Source organism: Schistocerca piceifrons, chromosome 7 (genome assembly GCF_021461385.2).
Source record: "Schistocerca piceifrons isolate TAMUIC-IGC-003096 chromosome 7, iqSchPice1.1, whole genome shotgun sequence".
NCBI classification, from domain to species: Eukaryota; Metazoa; Arthropoda; class Insecta; order Orthoptera; family Acrididae; genus Schistocerca; species Schistocerca piceifrons.
In genome coordinates, this window is record NC_060144.1 from 365321466 (window position 1) to 365341294 (window position 19829).

The window sequence follows — 19829 nt, forward strand, 5'->3', positions numbered from 1 at the left end:
TCCGAACGGTCCAAGCCACGAGTTGCGCACGGAGGGTCTGCGCAGAGCGAAGATACCGGAATACTTCACCGGGGTCAGCGTTGACTACAAACAGCAGGCCGACATCCTGTCGGTTGGTTGGCAACATTCGTGTCGGCCGACCGCTCGTGGCCTTGCTGCCCTCTTCTACCTGGCTTTCATCGCCACCACCCAGTATCCGCTGCGACGCACCGTGGATCCATGGAACTGTTTGCTGATAAAGGGGAGTAACATTCTGTAATCGTCGTAGTGATTTGTGTCATTGTCTATCTGCCCTCATTATTTTCTGGTTTGTACCCGACCTCAATAGTTTTTCTCGGTCGGCTCTTAGATCGTAAATATAGGCCGTAGTATTGTACTAAGACACAACTTGTCGTTCGAAAATTTGTCCAGCTTTTACATTGCCTTTCCTTTCTGGTTTGTATCCGATCATTAATGTTGCGACGAATCAACTCCTGGTCGTTAATACAGCCGGAACAATTGTACTAAGGCACAGGCTGACGTGAAACAAAAGAGGGATCTTGTGGTTAGATTTAGATGCTAACCGGTTCAATTGTTTGATTGATCTTTTCAGTCATTAGTTATAATCTGAACAACTTGTTGTACTAAGCTGTCCGTTACTGTGTTTGAAAGACCGGGTCATTTTTGGTGTATTTTAGCTGGATCTTGTCGTTCCGTCGAGAGAGTTCTCTTATAATAAGTGTTCACAAGTAATGTTTCAAGACGTTCCTTCAGAGCGGTCTTGATAACTGACAATCAGTTTAACTTTGAAAACATTAACAGCAAAGTGTCACCAGAGCTTTAGTCAAAATAAGATTGTCAAAAGGGACGGTCTGGGATCCAATCGCACCTTGGTTGCCGATGGAAATTAAGAAGTTGGTTGCTTTGAAGTAAGCCTTATCATTGTCATATTGTTTCCTAACCTGTTTAACTTTTAAGCACGGGTGCGCATCTTAACCCCTAATCTTTCGACATACACCTTTAAAATTAAAAGTTACGTCATCTGTTTTGAGTAACTGAATCACTCTTGTCATCAATGGTGCTTAAATAGTTTATAAGTGTTGCAGAAGGGCATTTAATAAGAGAGACTGTGTCCAGCGCGTTATTAAACACCGCTGTTTGACCCGATAACGGGTGGGCTGCAAATCCGGCCGCCTTGTAATTATTGTCATATTGTTTGCTGTTTTGATTTCTTTTGTAAAAGTTAACTCATCTTAAGGTTTAAGGTCAAAATTATTATTTTTTTCCATATTATTCATTTTGCGAAAAGAACAAAAAGTCATCGTTATATATTGTTAAATAAACAGTTTATGTGAAAAGAAAGTTACATTGGTGGGTCCTCCCTTCTACGTTTTCCTCAATTCCAGTAAGTACCACGTCTCACAAGTCATGTGTATCACTCGGTAGGCTTTCCCGCTTCAAAGACGTAAGTTGCAATCTTCTGCCGCTAGGAGACTCCGAACTGCAGCGAGTAACATGGCTGTGAGTTACGTAACTATGCCAGTGTTCGAGAAACAGCGTGCTATAACCGATTTTCTAATCGCAGAACAGTTCGTCCATACAGGAAACACTTGCTCCTTCTGCATGACAGTGCAAAACCATACACGAGGGTTGCGATGTCTGCAACAATTCCATGTCTTGGGTAAACTGAGCGCCGGCCGGTGTGTCCGTGCCGTTCTAGGCGCTTCAGTCTGGAACCGCGTGACCGCTACGGTCGCAGGTTCGAATCCTGCCTCGGGCATGGATGTGTGTGATGTCCTTAGGTTAGTTAGGTTTAAGTAGTTCTAAGTTCTAGGGGACTGGTGACCACAGATGTTAAGTCCCATAGTGCTCAGAGCCATTTGAACCATTTTTTTGGTACAATTGTCATCGATCATTCTGTGCACTTTCCCGACATGGCCCCATCCGGTTTTCATCGCTTCGTGATGAAGCGGTGTGAACAGGCGTGAGGTTGTGGCTCTACCAACAAAGTCACACATACTATTGCAAGACCATCAACAAAATGGTCGCTCGTTGGGAGTAATGTGTTTGACGCTGGTAAGACTATGTCGAGACATAATAATAATAATAATAATAATAATAATAATAATAATAATAATAGACACGAAGAACTGAGACATAAAACGTTAATAAAGTTTGTTTTCTTTAAAAAAATTCTGAAGCATTACTTTTTCAGCACGCCCTCGTGAAATGAAATCCCGGAGTTGCGAGATCTGAGAGCTTTGTCTAATTGATCGGTTGTCTTTCCAGTTTCCTGGCGAAGAGTTAGTAGGTCGAAAATCGGTTCTAAGTAATTTAGCAGAAAAATAACACAATTTGAATATTTCTCAAATACGGTAAATACGAGACTGTTTTACGGAGAAGTGACGGAAGAATACATAAATATGCTTATTTTATGGAATCCATAAAAATTCTCTATTTATGGACTTTTTCTTTGCTTCCTTCATTCACTTCTACGAACCAGAGCTTCTGATGTTCCGAATATCTTCGAAAGTCGCTCAAAACTTTTACAGGACAGGCGACCCCACTCCGAATCGCAAGCTCCCAGCGGCACAGGACTTGAAAGGCTGCCACATCCCGTCTCAGCACACGAGAAGTCGCTTTGTGTGAGCGTTCCTGACTCGTCCCCTCGGCGTATCCGAACACTCAATGAAGTGTAATTCCAATCTCGAGGTAAGACCGCTCCCCACATCAACGCAGGATACAGCGAGGCCCATTTCAGTGGATTGCTGGGGCGCAGGGGCGCCTACGACCCATGAATGAATCGCGTGCGGCCGTTACCCGCTCTCGTATCGCCACTGAGCGAGCACTTGCGCCGTGTAATGGCCGCCCCGGCTGTATAACGGGCAGCCAGATCCCCGATTTTACTGTCACAGAGAAAAATTGAGGCCCTACCGGAACGAATTTTCATTTACTCTTTTCCTAGCGAAATCGATCGCCCCAACGACGCGATCGCTTCCTTATTAGTATTGCTTTCCGTGTTTTAGCTGCCGGCTCTAAAAATCACTTTGCAAGAGGAGCACTCGACGGACAGTCAATCGCAAGCGCTTTTTGAAAAGTGCTGGATTTGTCACGATCGAGGAAACGTAAAGGCGTGTTGCTTGTGCTAATCCAGAACAGTAATGGTGTCTCTTCCTTTTATGTACTTCCCGAATCAAACGAATGCTGCATCGGCAAGCTATAAGGTTTAACTGTCTTGTCTCCGTTTTCCTTGCTTAATACCAAGAGACGTGATTCGATGGTGAGACTTATGATCTATAGGAGTCATAACGTAGTATTTCTCCTATGATCTTGGGTATCCGTTGTATTCAACAATGAGGAGATAAATTTAAATATGGGACTCAGTACATTGCGTCGTCGATACTTGATGGGAAAACCATCACCTTCTTCTTCTTCTTCTTCTTCTTCTTCTTCTTCTTCTGTTACCGGCCGCGGTGGCCGTGCGGTTCTAGGCGCTTCAGTCTGGAACCGCGTGACCGCTTCGGTCGCAGGGTCGAATCCCACCTCGGTCATGGATGTGTGTGATGTCCTTAGGTTAGTTAGATTTAAGTAGTTCTACGTTCTAGGGGACTGATGACCACAGATATTAAATCCCATAGTGCTCAGAGCCATTTGAACCATTTTTTCTTCAGTTCTTCAAGTTAAGTTGGAGGCTATTTATTCCCAGTTCACTACCTCTTACCCACTTTCCTCTTCCATTTACAAATGGCGCTTAGAATGTGTGAGTGTGGGTAAAGTTCCTTATCACAGTTAATGTATCTGATTTTCTCGTCGTGGTGATTTCGCGAGTCGTATGTGGAAGGGATGGAAAAGAAAATTGAGGATATGTTAGATGACGATCAGTTTGACTTTAGGGAAGGTAAAGGCACCAGAAAGACAATGCTGACTTTGAAGAGGAGGAGGAGGATATCAATGTTTCACGTCCCGTCGATAACGAGTTCATGAGAAACTGAGCACAAGTTCGTGTTAGGGAAGGATGGAGAAGGAAAGCGGCCCTACCATTTCAAGGGAACCATCCCGGCATTTGCCTTAAGCTATTTAGGGAAATCACGGAAATCTAAACCAGGATGGCTGGACGCGCATTTGAACCATCGTCCTCCAGAACTTGAGTCCAGCGTGTTAATAATTGCGCTAAGCCGCTCAATAGTTCTGACTTTCAGCTCGATAATGAAAACGAGACTGAAGAAAAATCAAGGTATGCTCACATCGTTTGTAGATCTAGAAAAAGCGTCTAGCAACGTGAAATGGTGCAAGACGTTCCAAATTCTAAGATAAACAGGAGTAAGCCTTAGGGAAAGACGTGTGACATACAGCATGTACAAGAATTAAGTGAGAAAACTAAGACTGGACACCAAAGAACTAGGATTTAAAAGGATGTAAGACACGGATGCAGCTTTTCGCCCGTAATGTTCAATCTATACATCGAAAAGGCAATGACGGAAATAAAAGAAAAGTTCAATAGTGGGATTAAAATTCAGGGTAAGTAAATACTACTGATAAGATTCGCTGATGACACTGCTATTTTCAGTGAAAATGAACAAGAATTTACAGGATTAGTTCGGCTGTAGGGAAATTAAAACTGCCAGAGAGGCAGTTCTGACTGACTTATGAACAATTAAGACCCTTAGATAGAATTTTTTGACCTACGTAAAGTGTTGGATAAAGTCAGCCAATGAGACATGTACGAAATTCTACAAAAACACATGTACGCTTTAGGAAAAGACAAGTTATGTATAATATGTGCCAGAGTGAAGAAGAAACTGTGAGAACGGTAAACCAAGTGAAAATTATTTCGATTAAAATGGGCGTAAAGGAGGTACGCAACCTTTCCCCTCTATTGCTCTACCTGTTTATCAAAGAAATTATAAAGGAAATAAAGGAAGGGTGGAGAAACAGTTTAATATTCAGAATAAAATCATATGAATTATAACTTTCAGTGACGACCTTGCTATCCGCTCAAGTGAGAAATAATTGCAAATTGCAGGGCATGTTGAACCGAACGAACTGACTACTCAGCATGGACAAATTGCAACTACTCTACCTCCGGTGATAATGTGTTCCACTGCTACTAAGTTGAACTGTTTTCTTGTGTTCAGCAAAAACTGGGAATTATTCATTTCCACTTTATTATGCAATTGTTATTCCCTTATAGTTATCATTCCTAATTTTTTTAGTAAAATTGAATTGTACTACTCTTTCATTTAAGTAAACATTACTCTAAAATATTTGTTCCCTTATGAAATCCGTGTATAAAGAACTTTTGAACTACTAGTGTTATTTTATTTTGCATAGATGTTAACCTGGATTATCGGCCACTGTACATAACCAAAAAATCTTCTTCTCGTGTCACACTTCGGTCTCATAGGAAGATTAATGTATGATTTAATATACTATTTCTCGACAAATTATATCAGTGTAACTTACTTTCTATTATTTAGTAGAATAAACGACATGTCTCAATTGAACGAAATTTATAGTCATGGAAAGTAACTTATGAGAAATTGAATCGTTGACATCATAAAGAGGTAGCCTTCGTTACCCGATGGGGAACTGTTAGTACAGGAGAATTTGAGGAGACGGTAATGGATTGTCTCCAAGTTTGTAGAGTTCTGTAGTATCGCTGTCGGCCTCAAAATCGATTGTTTTTGAGAGCGCAAAAGTGACTGGGAAAGTGATCGCGAGCTTTAATTGCGAGTTGCACTAGTACTGTCAGATGCGTGGCCTAGAGGACGCCAACAAAAAGAGACAGATATTTAACAAAAGTGATCGTGCATTCTTCTCGTGCATTGTCCATCTGTCAGTGATTCGTCAGTCTGTAAGTTGTTAGGAACAAGTGTAACTGCTGTATTCAAGAGTCGTGCCATTTAGGCAACTATCAACCGTGCAACGATGGTTACGGAATAAATATTATAATTCGATTAGCGCTCTGTTTGAGATATGTATCAGAAATTACGTGTACTAGTTAGAATCCACGAGTGGAAGATCGTTTTGTTCGTGTATCATGCAGTCAGCTAGTAGCGAAACTGTTACGTGTGGACTCAGGAACCAGATCGCAAGCATAATTAGTGTGGGGCAATTCAAAGAACTGTGCCAGACCCCAAAAGTAGGTCTGAATCTGAGGGCAGCGCTACTTACTTGGTACTGTGACTGAACAGCACAACAATATGTTGCAAGATATGTCAACAAGACTATTGTGGAAGAAGCGTTAGCCGTGCGGTTCTGGCGCTGCAGTCCGGAACCGCGGGACTGCTACGGTCGCAGGTTCGAATCCTGCCTCGGGCATAGGTGTGTGTGATGTCCTTAAGTTAGTTAGGTTTAAGTAGTTCTAAGTTATAGGGGACTTATGACCTAAGATGTTGAGTCCCATAGTGCTCAGAGCCATTTTTTGAAGCAGCATTAACTGCAGTTTGTGACTATTGCATTATTAAGAACAGAGATTCCAGGTCAGTCAGAGATTATGTGGAAGCTAACACAAAAGGTGCATGTCTACTGAATGATCTAGCAGTACTCACAGACTGTGAAATATGCAACGATCATTTTCAATTGATGTCCAAAATACTTCTTAGAACTATATGAACAAAATTTAAGAAACAAACAAATGAAGGATATTCATGAAGAATGGCAGAGAATAAAGAAATGTATGAAAATAACAGTGGATGAGGCACTGGGCATACCGTCTGGAGGTGAATAAAAGGTTTGAGAATATGAGACGACAAAACAGAAAAGGCCCTCAGAGATAAGCAAATAACGTATGGAATGTACGTACAGCTAAAAACTCAGTAGGCTAGACAGCGTTATAAAGCTGCTACAATTATCGCAAAATCTCTAACAAATTGGGCACACAGTGCTGGAAAAAATTCTTGAGTCATATGGATCACTAAGTACACGGGAGACAAGACTTTTCCAATATCATATAAATACTTCAAACAAACCAGAAAGAGAGAATTCACAAATAGACTTGGTAACATATTAAGAATGGATTGAACAGTATAAATGTATTTGGTGTAACCCTTAAGCGGACATTTCTACCAATACTGAAGACAGGACCTGAGATTTAGTGAAAAATACTGGTTTTCTTCCCTTAGGAAAGTTAGCAGCGTTAATAAAAACGCAAAAGAACCAGGACCAGGTGGCATGACTTTTACTCAACTCCGCCTTCATCGCCTATTACACACGTGCTGAGTTACAATGAAGTTCCTGATACGTGGTTAATGGAAAATGTTCCTTCTGTATTTAAGAACTGGGAAAGAAATAAACCCACAAACAGCAGAAGTATAACTATATTTCATTCACCTTGTAAACAGTACACTGTTATATTAAATAACCGATTAAAGCCAATAGCAGAATCATTCCTCCAAGAAGAGCAGAATGGTCTTCGAAAAGGGAGAGCTTATACTGATAATTTACTTGTATTTACTATGAAACAGCTAAAAAAAAGAAAAAAAAAGCACTCCGTCTTCAGGCCACGAGTGGCCTACCGGGACCATCCGACCGCCGTCCCATCCTCATGGAGGATGCCGATAGGAGGGGCGTGGAGTCTGCTCTGCACAACGCCCTCCCGGTCGTTGTGATGGTATTCTTGACCGAAGCCGCTACTATTCGGTCGAGTGGCTCCTCAATTGGCATCACGAGGCTGAGTGCACCCCGAAAAATGGCAAAAGCGCATGGCGTTCTAGATGGTCACCCATCCATGTGGCGACCACGCCCGACAGCGCCTAATTTCGGTGATCTACGGGAACCGGTGTATCCACTGCGGCATGGCCGTTATGAAACAGCTAACAGAGAAAAAAAAGGAAATACAATTTGCCCATCTATATGGCGTCTGTAGATCTAGAGGTGGCCTTTTGTAATGTGGGCGGGCATGAATTGCGGAATAGATTGACTAAACGGGGCTACCCTCAACGCATAATAATTTGTATGCAAAGTCTGTGTTGTGACATCTGCTTCAGCCACATCTTAACTATTTAAAATGGAGGAAGTATAGTTCTTAACCAGGAAGTTAGACAAGGGTGAGTGTTAACACCTACGTCTTTTAATATTTATATGAACAATATCTGACACGGATGGAAGAAACAGGTACCACTAGGAATAAAGTTCGGAAGGAGCTCTTTAAATGGGTTATCATACGCCTATGACACAGTGGCTACGCAAAACACGGAAGATAATCTTCAAAAGAAAATGGTTCAAATGGGTTAAGCACTATGGGACTTAGCATCAGTCCCCTAGAAACTAGAACTACTTCAGCCTAACTAACCTAAGGAGATCAGACACATCCATGCTGGAGCCAGGATTCGAATCTGCGACCGTAGCAGCCGCGTGGTTCCGGACTGAAGTGCTTAGAACCACTCGACCACAGTGGCCGGCTAATCTTCAAACATCTATTTGTTTGCTACATAAGTTATATGAAGAATATTACATTTGAAAAATTACCTCAAAAAAAGTAGGTATGACATCCCAGGGAAAACATTCAATAACAGCAAAGAATATTTTGGATGAGAGATTTATAGAAAAGGTTCAACATTTCACTTAGGTTGTAATATATTGCCTGATTAAGACACTTTGGCTAACTCGTGATCACCAGTTTTGAGGTTTTCTGAGAAAAACAGGAGTAAGTTGTAGGAAAAGGCCAAGAGGGAAAGATAACATTGGAAGACCAAGAGCGATGGGCTCTGACTAAAAAGGGTGCAAGACAAATTCTGCTATTGGCTTTCCATCTCTGCTGTCTCAGATTTCTTTCGTCTTTCTTCGGTTTACTCGCAGTCTGCACTCGTCCATTCCAGTCAACGGCTTCCTTAATTGTTCTTTATCTTCGCTCAGGATAGCAATTCTATCAGCGAATCTCATCATTGATATCCTTTCACCCTGATTTTTAAACAAACTCTTGAAGCGTTCTTCTGTTTCTATCATTGCCTCTTAGAAGTATAGACTGAACGGTAGAGGTGTTCAATCACAGCCCTTCGTTCTTGGTCTTTCCCTATAGCTTACTGCTATTTTTATCAGAATTCCGAACATCTTGCACCATTTTACAATGCTGAACGCTTTTTGCACGCCAACAAATCCTACGAAAGTGTCTTCATTGTTCTTCAGCCTTGCTTCTCTTATCAAGCGCAACGTCAGGACTGGCCTTCTGGTGCCGTTGCCTAAGGGCAAACTGATCATCAGATCCTAAATTTACTTTTCATTATTCTGTGTACTATTCTTGGCAATAGTATTGCATATACACTGATCAGCTGAATATTATGTGCACATATGTAATAGCTGTTATGTCCACTTTTGCGCCGGCCGGAGTGGCCGAGCGGTTCAAGGCGCTTCAGTCTGGAACCGCACGACCACTACAATCGCAGGTTCGAATCCTGCCTCGGGCATGGATGTGTGTGATGTCCTTAGGTTTGTTAGGTTTAAGCAGTTCTAAGTTCTAGGGAACTGATGGCCTAAGCTGTTAAGTCCCGTGGTGCTCAGAGCCATTTGAACCAATCCACATCTGCACGGGTAACAGCGGCGACGCGTCGAGGCGTGGAAGCATTGGGGCCTCTTTAAGTCGTCGCAGGGAGTTAACAGCACATCTTCACGCACAAGTCACCTAATTCCCGTAAATACCAGGGAGAGGTGGGATAAGGTCTGATTGACCTGATGTGTTCGATCGGGTTCAGGTCTGGTGAAATGGGGGGGGGGAGCACCACATGGATTGGAACTCACCACTGTGTTCCTAGAACCAATCCATCATATTCCGGCCTTGTGTCATGGCATATTATCAGTGAACAATACGCCTTGGCCTTCATGGTGCGTTGCACGAGATCCACTGGACACATGCATGCCCACATGAATGTTCCCCAGAGCAGAATTAAGCCGCCGCCAACTTGGCTCCGCCCCTTAGTACAGGTGTCAAGGAGCTGTTCAACTGGAAGACGACGGATTCCCGTTAGCGCATCGGTATGATGAAGAAGGTATCGGGATTTATCAAACCATCAAAGCTCTGCGACTGTGCCAAAGACCAGTCCCGGTGGTAACACTCATTTCAGTCTTAGTTGCCGATGTCGACGTGTTAACACTGGCTCATGCGTGGATCCTCGTCTTTGGAGGCCCGTCATTGGGAATGTTCCGTGCACTATGTGTTCAGATAAACTTGTACTCTGCCCAGCATTAAATTATGATATTAGTTCTGCCACAGTTCGCCACACGTCCTGTTTTACCACTCAGCCCAGCCTACGACGTTCAGCATCTAATAGGGGTGGCTGCCCTACCCCACGACGCCTGGACATGGATTCACCATTGTTTCACCATGTGTAGAAGGCACTAAGTACAATACTCCTCGGCCACCCAACAAGTCGTACAGTTTCCGAAATGGTCGTCCAGAGCCTCCAGGATATTACAATCTGTCCTCGGACAACCTCTGACAAATCATACGCCTTTCCCATTCTACACATGGACATCACCCTCACTGATACTACATGCGCATTGCGTGTGTCTGACTAGCAGTCATCCCTCAACATGTGACACTGTTATTGCCTGCACGGGTTTACATGAATAGTAGATCGGTGAAAAAAAAAAAGAGAAAGAAAGGTAGCGTCTTCGATTAAAATTCAAAATTTCCTCTGCCGCAGATTCGAAACCCGCCACCACTTAAATGTTTGTTAATAATCTGAACTGGCGATCTAAGACTTCTGGCATAAGAAGTCGCTCTCATACTGTCAACGACGTTGTCAAAAAGGGATGAGCAATGGCCAGAGGTTCACGGCACTCTTTTGTCCTTGGAATGGGTAACTGCCTCTGAAAACGGAAGAATCAGCAATGATCAACCGAACGAGGATGAAGAAGGCAACAGAAACCAATGCATTAAAGACACATAATGTGTATCCATGGGACATGTGGCCTGTAACTGAAGAAGAGTCATGATGATCTCTTCATTCTCAAAATATTCCGAAATAGTCCCCCATTCGGATCTCTAGGGGGTAACTGCTAAGGGGAGGTGGAGGGGGAGGGGTGGAAGGGGCGGGGGGTGACCATGAAAAACCTACCAAAGGATAACGTTCTACGAGTCATGGCGAAGAAGGTCTGAAGCTTGGATGTGAAAGGGAAGCGATAAAATCTGAGAAGGGATATACAAAGGCTCACTCTAGGTATACTAGGGGTGAGTGAAGTGAAATGTTGAAAGAAGGTAAGGATTTATCATCGCATGAGTGTAGGGTAATATCAAAAATAGCAGAAAGTGGTATAGCAGGAGTAGGATTCGTTATGAATAGGAATGTAGGACAGAGACTTCGTTACTGCGAACAGTCCAGTGATAGGGTTGTTCTTATTAGAATCTACAGCAAACCAACACCGATAACGGTAGTGCAGGTATACAGGGCGATGTCGCAAGCTCAAGATGAAGAGATAAAGAAAGTGTATGAGGATATTGAAAGAGTAATACAGTATGTGAAGGGGGATGAAAATCTAATAGTAGTGGGGGACTGGAATTCAGTTGTAGGGGAAGGAGTAAAAGGAATCGTTATAGGAGAATATGGGCTTGGGACAAGGAACGAGAGAGAAGAAAGACTACGTTCTGTAACAAATTTCAGCTAGTAATAGTGAAAACTCTGTTCAAGAAACGCAAGAAAAGAAGGTATACCTGTAAAATGCCCGGTTATACGGGAATATTTAAGTTACGTTACATAATGGTCAGACAGAGATTCCGAAATCAGATACTAGATTGTAAGATGTACCCAGGAGCAGATATAGACTCAGATCACAATATAGTACTGATGAAGAGTAGGCTGAAGTTTAAGACATTTGTCAGGAAGAATCAATACTCAGAGAAGTGGGATACGGAAGTACTAAGGAATGAAGAGATACGCTTGAAGTTCTCTAAGTCCACAGATGCAGCAATAAGGAATACCTCAGTAGGCAGTACAGTTGAAGAGGAATGGACATCTCTAAAAAGGGCCATCACAGAAGTTGGGAAAGAAAACTTAAATACAGAGAAGGTAACTGCTAAGAAAACATGGGTAAAAGAAAAAAATATTTCAGTTGATTGATGAAAGGAGGAAGTACAAAAACATTCCGGGAAACTCAGGAATACATAAATACAAGTCGCTGAGAAATGGAAATAAATAAGAAGCGCAGGGAAGCTAGGATGAAATGGCTGCAGGAAAAATGTGAAGACATCGAAAACGAAATAATTGTCGGGAGGACAGACTCAGCATACAGGAAACTCAAAACAACCTTCGCTGACATTAAAAGCAAGGATGGTAACATTAAGAGTGCAACGGGAATCACACAGATAAATGGAGAGGGGAGAGCGGATAGGTGAAAGAGTACATTGAAGGCCTCTAAGAGGGGGAAGATTTGTCTGATGTAATAGAAGAAGAAACAGGTTTCGATTTAGAAGAGTATAAGGGATAACGGATCCAGTATTACAACCAGAATTTAATAGAGCTTTGGACGACTTAAGATCAAATAAGAGAGAAATGATAGGTAACATTCCAACAGAATTTCTAAAATTATTGGGGGAAGTGGCAACAAAACTTGTTCCAGTTGGTGTGTACAATGTATGAGTCTGCCGGCCGGTGTGGCCGAGCGGTTCTAGGCGCTTCAGTCCGGAACCGCGCGACCGCTACGGTTTCAGGTTCGAATCCTGCCTCGGGCTTGGACGTGTGTGATGTCCTTAGGTTAGTTAGGTTTAATTAGTTCTAAGTTCTAGGGGACTGATCACCTCAGATGTCAAGACCCATAGTGCTCAGAGCCATTTGAACCAATGTATGAGTCTGGTCACATACCATCAAACTTTCGGAAAAATACCATCCACCCAGTTCTGAAGACTGCAAGAGCTGACAAGTGCGAGAATTATCAAACAATCAGCTTAACAGTATATGCATCAAAGTTGCTGACAATAATGACATACAGAAGAACGGAAAAGAAAATTGAGGATGTGTTAGGTGGTGATCAGTTTGGCTTTAGGAAAGGTAAAGGCACCAGAGAGGTAGTTCTGACGTTGCGGCTGATAATGGAGGCAGGACTAAAGAAAAATTAGGAGTTTTCGAGCTGGAAAAATCGTTCGAGAATGGAAAATGGTGCAAGATGTTCGAAATTATGAGAAAAACAGGGGTAAACTATAGAGAGAGACGGGTAATAAACAGTATGTACAAGAGCCAAGAGGGAATAGTAAAAATGGACGGCAAAAAACGAAGAACTAGGATTAAACAGGCTGTTAGGCAGGACGTAGTCTTTCACCTCTATAGTTCAATCTGTACATCGAAGAAGCAATGATGGAAATAAAAGAGAGGTTCAGGAGTGGAATGTTGCCCGCTCGGGTTATTAGAGTGTGCCTCATGTGAAGTGTTCGCGATGAAATTAATTGTGAAACCTTTCTGTTGTGTTTGAGCTCAGTCGCTTATCGCTACCAAATCCCGGCATCTTCATCACTTGAATTGCGTTGGTTACAAGATAAATTCATTAACTGTTCTGATTCAAATTTCGTCCTTACTGAACGTGGCGGCCGGTATTAGCAGCAAGAATTACTGCTTTTTGGGAGGGACGTTCTCAATGTGAGTTAGCACTGGTTCCTGGCCGTGTGGCAAATCACTGTGGTTTAGTGGAAAACAATAATTAGCAGAACGGTAACTGAACGTATGAAGTGGAGTGCTTCCGGATACAGTGATCCCTTGATTTGTCCACTAAACGCTCCGGAAGAGGTACGACAGAGTAATTTCTGTTTCGTAAGGTAATAATGCGGTTAACATTAGCCAGAGATTAGTTAGTTCTAGAGTTGTGTTCAATGTGTTGACATTATTGCTTTATTTCCCAGTCCCAAAACAGGTGTTACGAAAGACAGTGAAGATCACGTAATTTAACCAGTGCGGCCAGTCATAATAAAAGACAGCAAGAGAACGCTATTTTTATCATCAGTGAAGAAGGTTTAAAGTTGTTATAACCTGAAAAATGATGGAAAGAGGCACCACTGCGTGTCACGCATTTCCATAATGATGATGAAATGAGTTTCGACGTGGAAGGTTCCAAAACGTATACATGGTGTACATACGAGGAGACGTCATGAAACAAAAAAAGTTAACGAAAGTTTGACCAACACATCATACATACCAACAGATACGTGGCACACAGTTATTCCTCGGTTTACTTCCGAGACACCAAACGTTATTGTTTCCATGAAGCATCGCGCGTTTCTCGTAATGCTCTTTTACAAGGACGGTGACTGTGCACTAATAGCCTGCAGAAGTTCCAGACTCTAGGGTCTGAAAAAACGCATTGCTCCGATGTCTGATAAGGGTTTGGAGAAAATTACTAAAAAATTCGAAAAGAGACGTTCTTTTAAAGTGCAGTGCGTTAGAGGGAGAAAAGCAGTTGATCTGATGTTGTTAAAGCCGGCCGCGGTGGCCGTGCGGTTCTAGGCACTGCAGTCCGGAACCGCGGGACTGCTACGGTCGCAGGTTCGAATCCTGCCTCAGGCATGGATGTGTGTGATGTCCTTAGGTTAGTTAGGTTTACGTAGTTCTAAGTTCTAGGGGACTGATGACCTAAGATGTTACGTCCCATAGTGCTCAGAGCAATTTGAACCACTTTTTTTTATTGTTGTTGTAAAAGACATGGCCACAACATTGCAGGTGGGGGCGAGTGTTGATGTGCAAATAAGTAGAACACAGAGAATCGTCCGATCGTTGGACATGCCTGAGAGCGCAATGCATAAAATATCCTACATTGTCATCCACACAAAATCTCCCAAGTTCAGAAGTTGCTCCTTGCTGATCTGTCTTTAAGAGACGTTCGCTCAGAAATTTCTTGGTTGCATGGAAGTTGACAATGAGTGGCCATGGAATATTCTGTGGATACATGAGGAACATTTCCAAGGACATGTCAATACGCAGAATATGGACAACGGAAAATCCGCACACACATCCAACAGTACCACTTCGTTCTGCAAAGGTGACTAAGTGGTGCGGGTTGACAGTACCGTATTTTTTGGAGGAGATGAGTCCAGCGGGTCCTGGTACCTATAAAGTCACTGGTAAACGCTACGAGCGTCTTCTGCTCACCGACGTCTTTCAATCCCTACAACAGCACGAATGTGTCGGTAGGACCATTTTTATGCAACATGGTGCTCCTCTGCGAACTGCAAAGCCAGTGAAGCGGCCGCTGCGGAGGCATTTCGGAAATTCCAGAGTTACCAACCGTTATTTCCCGGTAGCCTTGCAGTCCAGATAACCTTATGTAATCCGTCAGACTTCTGGCAGTGTGCTTATCCGAAAAATGTTTTATTTTGTACTGGAACAATGAACGTAGCTGAACGCACACACTGAGCAACGCATTTTAAACGTGATCCCCGAGACCCTTTTATCTGTTGTGGAAAACACTGTTTCTTGATTTGATCTCGTGGCAGGAAACGGTGGGCAGCATATTGAACATGTCTTGTGCCAGTATCACGACAGTTAGAAAGCGACGTCATTTCGTTTTTTATGAGGATTTTGGCCTCACGAGTGTAAAAAAAACGATTTTTCCCATGCGATGTGGTACAACCTTGTCGTAGTGGATGGGCTTGTCTAAGTGTGCCACAACAGTTGACAGCCGAACTTGTGTAGTCATACACTTTGAACAGTACAGATATTCTAAGGAGCATCTCGAACCATAGCCGTCGTATTGCAGTTCACTTGTCATTTATAGCCGACACCATTTACGTTAAGACGCTTATAGCGCTACATATTGCTAAAATCTTCGTTAACTTCTTTTTTGTTCCATGATGTTTCCCCCTGCGTCAATAATATCCTGTTCACATTTGACGACACTCTGAGCTGTGTTTCGGATCCCTTGTACGTCTATAAGCAAGGTCTCCATTAAGTTATTCATCATTGCGAAAAATCTCTAGTACTGAATATGCAGAGGACTAACACGATGTTTCATTGTTACAGTGCCGGCCGGTGTGGCCGTGCGGTTAAAGGCGCTTCAGTCTGGAACCGCGTGACCGCTGCGGTCGCAGGTTCGAATCCTGCTTCGGGCATGAATGTGTGTGATGTCCTTAGGTTAGTTAGGTTTAATTAGTTGTAAGTTCTAGGCGACTCATGACCTCCGATGTTGAGTCGCGTAGTGCTCAGAGCCAGCCATTGTTACAGACTGATCTCTCTGGAGGTGACACTGAGAACTTTGTGAATACTCGTCACATGAGCTATAAGTACTCCGTCTTTAGGCCACAAGTGGCCCATCGGGACCATGCGACCGCCGCGTCATCCTCAGTTGAGGATGCGGATAGGAGGGGCGTGTGGTCAGCACACGCTCTCCCGGTCGATATGGTGGTTTTATTTGACCGGAGCCGCTAGTATTCGGTCGAGTAGCTCCTCAATTGGCATCATGAGGCTGAGTGCACCCCGAAAAATGGCAACAGCGCATGGCGGCTGGATGGTCACCCATCCAAGTGCCGGCCACACCCGACAGCGCTTAACTTCGGTGATCTCGCGGGAACCGGTGTATCCACTGCGGTAAGAACGTTGCCCACATGAGCTATGGTGATAAGATATTTGGTTATAGCCAGGCTTACCCATGTTTTCCGTCGCTTCACTAGGCAGTAGAGCAGGAAAGGGAATGACCGGATGTGGCAGAAGGTACTCTTCGTCATGCACTGCTCTGTGACTTCGGAACTATGTTTGTAGAAGCGGAAGTTACAAGTACACTAATAACCAGAATCAACAGCCAAATTACTTTTCAAATCTCCAACATTCTTTTCCAAAAAAAGAGTTTGCACAGAACGGTACTGGGAGATTTCTTTGCACGCAAAACGTCGAGGGCAGTCGTTCCCCTCGTCCCTGGGCACCACGAGGCTGCGGAGATTTTAATCCACTGAGTGAGAAAATCACCACCCCCGCTCCTCGGCAGGTCCCTTTCTCTCACTCCCTGCGCCACCTAGTCCTCGCAGGTCACCGCTGACGAGGCGCGAAGCCCGATAACGAGCTAATCCGGCGCATAATTCCCCTTCTATTATTTCAACAGGCCGGCGAACATTCTTCTACATCTTTCTTGCGCCTCTCCGGCTGTCGCCTGGAAGCCCGGGGTGAGGCCAGGCGGGGATAAAAATGGGTCGCCGGGATGAGGGGGGGCCCAGATTTGCCGCCCCATCGATCGACAGCGGCACCAGCTCCGGCCCCAGCACCGGCACCGGCCAGCTCAGCCAATTTCGCGCCCATCGGTGCGTCGGTGGGTGGCGGGGGCGGTGACAGCGGGGTGGTGGTGGAGGCGGCGCCCTGTCCCCACCTCGGCCGGGCCGCTCGCTGACTCTCAAAGGCGCCACAATCCATATTCAGCAGGGCGCGGACTCGGCCAGTGGCTCCAACGCCAGCGCCAGCCATACGCCGCCTTTTGGGGAGGGCGGCCGGCGCTGCTTCTGACTGCGCAGACCGTGGGGCGCCGCCCAGCTGGCTCCCACACTGGGAGGCCCGACTGCGGCGACCGCGCTACGACACGCAGAGCAACGCCACGAGCCATCTGACGCGCAGAGAGCGCCTGGATTCGTACAGAAAGCGCCTCTGTCGAGGGGACTAGCTGATGTGGCGACTGGGACGGAATGTGTTTGGATGATTGTTCAAATGACTTCCGGGAATTCAGCCAGGTAACACTCTCAGCGACCGCCGATATTTCGGCGGGAGAACACCCCGCCATTTTCAAGGCGAACTGCAATGGACAGGCGGCGTACATGCAAATTTAATACCTCGGTTCTCGGACAGAAGCAGGAAAGATAACACACACACACACACACACACACACTGAACACTAGTGCCACCAAAGATGACCGAAGTCAAAGCTATCCATAGTGAGACTATGAATTCGCAGGTGAGGTAGCATTGACTCTGTCCCTCTGTTTTTTGACAAGGGAGAGGGTCGCCGGATTCCGAACAGAGTTTAAACAGACCCCTCCATCCCTGTTAACGAGGTTGCTCGCTAATTTAATCTCAACTGCCTCCCTAATAACACTGTCCCAATAGCTGGACGTGCATGCCAAGATCTCGGTGTTATTATATAACATGGGGTGACCAGTATCCAAGCAATTTTCGACAATAGCAGATCTATTTGGCTGCTGTAATCGCGTGTGCCGTTTGTGCTCAGTACATCGGTCCTCCACGGTCATGGTAGTTTGACCAATATATGCCATACCGCAGCTACAGGAATACGATATACACCCGCCTTACGCAGTCCAAGATCATCCGCAACGGAACTCAAAACTGCTCTAATTTTAGATGGAGGTCGGAAAACACATTTCACATCGTATTTCCGTAAAATACGACCGATCTTGTAGGACGTGTTTCCTACGTAAGGCAAAAAGGCAGTAGACTTAGGAGTTGACTCAGAATTATCATCAATCACCCGATGTACAGTTGATCGATAGCGCAACGCACGTTCAATCTGTCTATCACTATAACCATTTTGACGAAATGTAACTTCAAGATGGGACAGCTCAGCTGGCAAAGTCTCAGCGTCAGAAACGTCATGTGCCCTGTGTACCAAGGTACGAAGTACCCCTTCACGCTGAGCCGGATGGTGACAACTATTATCCTGTAAGTACAAGACGGTGCGAGTACGTTTCCTGTAGACTGCATGTCCCAATGATTCATCATCCTTCCTCCTAACCAACACGTCAAGAAAGGGAAGGCAACCATCATCTTCCACCTCCATTGTAAAACGATTGTTCGGGTGGATCGAGTTCAGATGTTCTAGAAAGACATTCAAATTCTCCCTATCATGAGGCCAAACAACGAAGGTATCGTCAACGTATATAAAGAAACAGGCGGGTTTCAAAGGCGCCGACTCCAATGCACGTTCCTCGAAGTCTTCCATAAACAAATTTGCGATCACAGGAGACAACGGACTACCCATCGCAACTCCATCTGTCTGCTCGTAATATTGATCATTAAATAAAAAGTAAGTGGATGTCAACACATGCCTAAAGAGATTAGTTAAGCCAGCACCAAACCTGGCCTCAATTAACCGCAACGAATCAGACGGAGGAACACGAGTGAAGAGACCACATCGAAACACACTAAAAAAAATGGCTGTGAGCACTATGGTACTTAACATCTGAGGTCATCAGTCCCATAGAACTTACAACTACTTAAACCTAATTAATCTAAGGACAACACACACATCCATGCCCGAGGCAGGATTAGAACCTGCGACCGCAGCAGTCGCGCGGTTCCAGACTGAAGCGCCTAGAACCGCTTGGCCACACCGGCCGGCGAAACTCACTAAAATATCAGTCATTCAACCTCAGTCCCTCCAAACGACGTAAAACAGGGATGGAGGTTTCTGTTTAAACTCAGTTTGGAATCCGACTCTCTCCCTTGTCAAAAAACAGAGGGACAGAGTCAATGCTACCTCACCTGCGAATTCATAGTCTCACTATCGATAGCTCTGACTTTGGTCATCTTTGGTGGCACTAGTGTTCAGTGTGTGTGTGTTATCTTTCCTGCTTCTGTCCGAGAACCGAGGTACTAAATTTGCATGTACGCCGCCTGTCCGTTGCAGTATATCATGAAAATGGCGGGGTGTTCTCCCGCCGAAATATCGGCGGTCGCTGAAAGTGTTACCTGCCTGAATTCCCGGAAGTTATTTGAAAGTTGTATACACCAGGAGAAACTCAGGTGAATGATTGTTGTTTTCCTCTTTCTTTTCCTTTATTCAACCTACTTTACGTAACATGTGTAACTACACAAAAGGAACACGATGACTCACTGAAAAGTAGTACCTCCGAATTTTTTATCCTGCTCTCAATATCTGTTGAGATATTACATCTAATACACATTGTGTGTGTGTGTGTGTGTGTGTGTGTGTGTGTGTGTGTG